Source organism: Lithobates pipiens, unplaced genomic scaffold (genome assembly GCF_037356315.1).
Source record: "Lithobates pipiens isolate NorthernLeopardFrog02 unplaced genomic scaffold, aLitPip1_a1.2 Scaffold_30, whole genome shotgun sequence".
NCBI classification, from domain to species: Eukaryota; Metazoa; Chordata; class Amphibia; order Anura; family Ranidae; genus Lithobates; species Lithobates pipiens.
Window position 1 is genome coordinate 85,130,270 of NW_027507791.1, and position 4,314 is coordinate 85,134,583.

Sequence of the window (4,314 nt, forward strand, 5' to 3'; positions counted from 1 at the left end):
CTACTGTGCATTTGTTTGTTTTTTTTATTAAAAAGCTAAATACCTGTTCTCACACCGCAGCTGTGAGGTCACGTGATCCCCCTGTGCTGGCTGGCCTTGATCTATTGAGAGAAGAAATAGGGGCCGAGATTCCCCTGTGACGTAAGCTGACCTGTAGGGGCATTTGCTGACACAGGGGAGCCGAATCACATGACCGGACCAGAGCAGCTTGAAAATACAGGCTAGGTAGCATAGGTGTTAGGAGGGATGAGGATACAGTTTTAGGACTAGTTAGGTGTATAACAGGATTTCCACTTTAACCACTTGACCACTGGGCACTTAAACACCATTAATAATCAGACCAATTTTCAGCTTTCGGTGCTCTCACATTTTGAATGACAATTACTCAGTAATTTTTTCACACAAATAGAGCTTTCTTTTGGTGGTATTTAATCACCGCTGGGTTTTTTATTTTTTGTGCTATAAAAGAAAAAAGACCGAAAATTCTGTAAAAAAAATGAATTTTTCTTTGTTTCTGTTATAAAATTTAGCAGATTAGTAATTTTTCTTCATAAATTTTGGCCAAAATTTATACCACTACATATCTTTGGTAAAAATAAGTATAAATTGGTGGATATTATTTGGTCTTTGTGAAAGTTAGAGTCCATAAGCTATGGTGCCGATATCTGAAAATTGATCACACCTGAAGTACTGACGGCCTATTTCAATTCTTGAGACCCTAACATGTCAGAAAAGTACAAATACCCCCCAAATGACCCCTTTTTGGAAAGAAGACATTCCAAGGTATTTAGTAAGAGGCATGATGAGTTTTTTTAAGTTTTGAAAATTGTCATATTAGCAGGTTATTTCTCACACACAGCATATGCATACCACAAATTACACCCCAAAACACATTCTGCTATTACTGCCGAGTATGGCGATACCACATGTGTGAGACTTTTACACAGCGTGGCCACATACAGAGGCCCAAAATGCAGGGAGCGCCATCAGGCGTTCTGGAGCACCCAGGCCAATTCTGATATTTCTCTCCTACATGTAAAAATCATAATTTATTTGCCAGAAAATTACATAGAATCCCAAAACATTATATAAGTTTTTTTAGCAAAGACCCTAGAGAATACAATGGTGGTCGTTGCAACTTTTTATCTCACACAGTATTTGCGCAGCGATTTTTCTAACGCTTTTTTTTGTAAAAAAAATGTTTTGTGCTTAAAAATATTTTTGCATAATGTGAAAGATGAAGTTACGCCGAGTAAATAGATACCTAACATGTCACCCTTCAAAATTGCACATGCTCGTGGAATGGCGCCAAACGTCGCTACTTAAAAATCCCCATAGGCGACGCTTTAAATTTTTTACTGGTTACATGTTTTGAGTTAAAGAGGAGGTCTAGGGCTAAAACGATTGCTCTCACTCTAACTTTCGCAGCGATACCTCACATGTGTGGTTTGAACACCGTTTTCATATGTGGGCGGGACTTACGTATGCGTTCGCTTCTGCATGTGAGCATATGGGGACAGGGGCGCTTTAAATTTTTATTTTTTTGTTCATTTTACTTTATTTATTTTAGTTTGACATTTTTTCCCCCAAAAATAAATTATAGGTCCTATTAGGATTACAGAGGAAGTCAATCCTGATGGGTTTACTTCCTCTTTGTCTCCCTGCAAAGGTAAAGCATAATGGGCTACTAGTAGTCCATTATGTGTCACTTACCTGACACAGGAGCCAGCGATGTCACCGCTGTCTCCTGTAGTCCGGAGCATCCATCTTCTTCTGGGAATCGCTGCTCCGGCCACTCACAGCACCAAAGCAGCAATGACGTCACTCCCGCGCATGCGCACGGGAGCCGCCACTAATGGCATGCCGCTGCTAACGGCGATAGTGCGCCTGCGTGCCGCTGTAGACAGCTGTCACTGTCTTTTAGTAAATATCTCCTAAACCATGTAGGTTTAGGAGATATTTCTTGCACCTACAGGTAAGCCTTAATCTAGGCTTACCTGTAGGTCAAAGTGGTTTGTAAGGGTTTACAACCACTTTAATTGTTACATATAGTTACGTTGAATAAAGACACCAGTCCATCCAGTTCAACCTGAGTGAGGTGTCTACAATTGTCCCTATCCCTGTACGTTGCACACTCACATCAGTCCCTACCCTCAAGGAGCCCACAATCCAAGGTCCCCATTCTTATACTAGGGCCAATTTTGGACAGAGGCCAATTAGCCTACCTGTGTGTCTTTGGAGAGTGGGAGGAAGCTGGAGTACCCAGAGGAAACCCACGCGGGCACAGGGAGAACATGCAAACCCCAGGCGGGGTTGTGGTTGGGATTTGAACCAGTGACCCTTTTTACTGCTAGGTGAGAGTGCTACCCACTACACCACTGTGCCGCCCCAAATTGTGTTGATATGATTATTTAATATATACTGTGTATAGTAAATGTTTTCTTTGCACATATTTATTCATTAATAGATCATAGCGCTGTTAATGCTGGGGTACTTTTTTTGCAACCATGGTTTAGATTGTATTCAGGCATATTTTTGAAGATTCTATATGCGATTTATAACAGCAGCTTTTTTGCGATAATATATTGGTTCACATTGAGCGCTAGGATCAGTATTATCATTTTTATTGTGTTACTGATATTTTTTAGATTATTGGGGTGATAGCGGTGAATGTTTGTATTGGGGTGATATCGGTGAATGTATTGGGGTGATATCGGTGAATGTTTGTGTAGTACTTACCCCCGAAGGAGCTGCTGAATTTTTCTGGGCTTACCAATTACCTCCGCCAGCTCGGAACTCGTTGTTCTTGTCTAGGGGTTCCCAGGGTTGATGACCCAGTAACTGTAGAGACCGACACTTGAATTCCTTTTTAGGATTTTTATTTGCATAAAACGATTGAACAAACTCAGTCTCTAAGTTGGGAATAGAGGGCATGAGGATAAGATTTAGCTTAGGTGCTTGGAACTGCTGACTTCAATGAAAGTCTCTTTCTGTACACAATCCAGGGAATAGCCACTCACAGCTGGATTCTTTAAGTGTTGGATAAATCCTTGAGCTTGGATCTAGCAGCCAACAAGTAATTCTAACTTTGCAAAGTCTCTCACACAGACTTGGTTGAAGAACTTAGTTGTAACCGGAAAGGTAGAGGTAGGAACTTTTCTTACTGTACCAGAATCTTTCAGCCGGTCTGGCGATACTGTAAGAATTGTGGATTCAGTCAATGTCCATGGCAGCTCTGCTTCCAGGCTCTTACCAAGCAGCCAGCCTTGTGCGTGGCTCTCCTACTGAAGAGTCCTCCCCTGGTCGCATGTAGAGTTGATGGGCCTCTCCAAAGCCGAGACGGGCCCGGAACACTTTAGAATCCTTCTTCCAGTTACTGTACCTCGAACTAGCCAGTTTCAAGGCTCAGGAACGGATGGATCCGCACCCCAGGTCATGTGTATCTCTGGGGGCTGGTCAGGAGGACCAGGACCACGGCGTCAGCAACAACTTCTGGACCACAACCCAGAACAATGTGACTTCAGCACCTTAAGTACCCTCTCCCGGAATACACAGCGAGACAAACGCGATTGGCTCCGAGAGAGATTGGTACCTAGGGATGAGCCGAACACCCCCCGGTTCGGTTCGCACCAGAACTTTCGAACGGACCCCAAATTCGTACGAACTTTAGAACCCCATTGAAGTCTATGGGACTCGAGCGTTCGAAATTAAAAGTGCTAATTTTAACGGCTAATATGCAAGATACTGTCCTAAAAAGGGTTTGGGGACCTGGCTCCTGCCCCAGGGGACATGGGTCAATGCAAAAAAAAAGTTTTAAAAACGGCCGTTTTGGCGGGAGCACTGATTTTAATGACGATTAAAGTGGAAAAAAAAAGTGAAATATTCCTTTAAATATGGTGCCTGGGGGGTGTCTGTAGTATGCCTGTGAAGTGCCACGTCTTTCCCGTGTTTAGAACAGTCCCTGCACAAAATGACATTAAACGGAAATGGCATGGGTAGCCCTCCCTGCCCATTACCAGCCTATTTGGGTATTGTACGCATATTAAGGGGAACCCTGTACCCATATTAAAAAAAGGAAATGCGTGTGGCCCCCAGGCCCTATATACTCAGAACAGCAGTATACAGGCGGTGCAAACAAGACAGGGACTGTGTAGGTTTGTTGTGTTAAGTTGAATCTGTTTGTAATTTTCAACTGGTACATTTTTAAAGTGTAGCTCCAGTCAAAAAAACTATTTTTTAACTTTTTGGAAAACATAGGGAAGGGTTATCACCCCTGTATAATTTGTTTTGTCGTCCATCTTTTTTCATCTCACT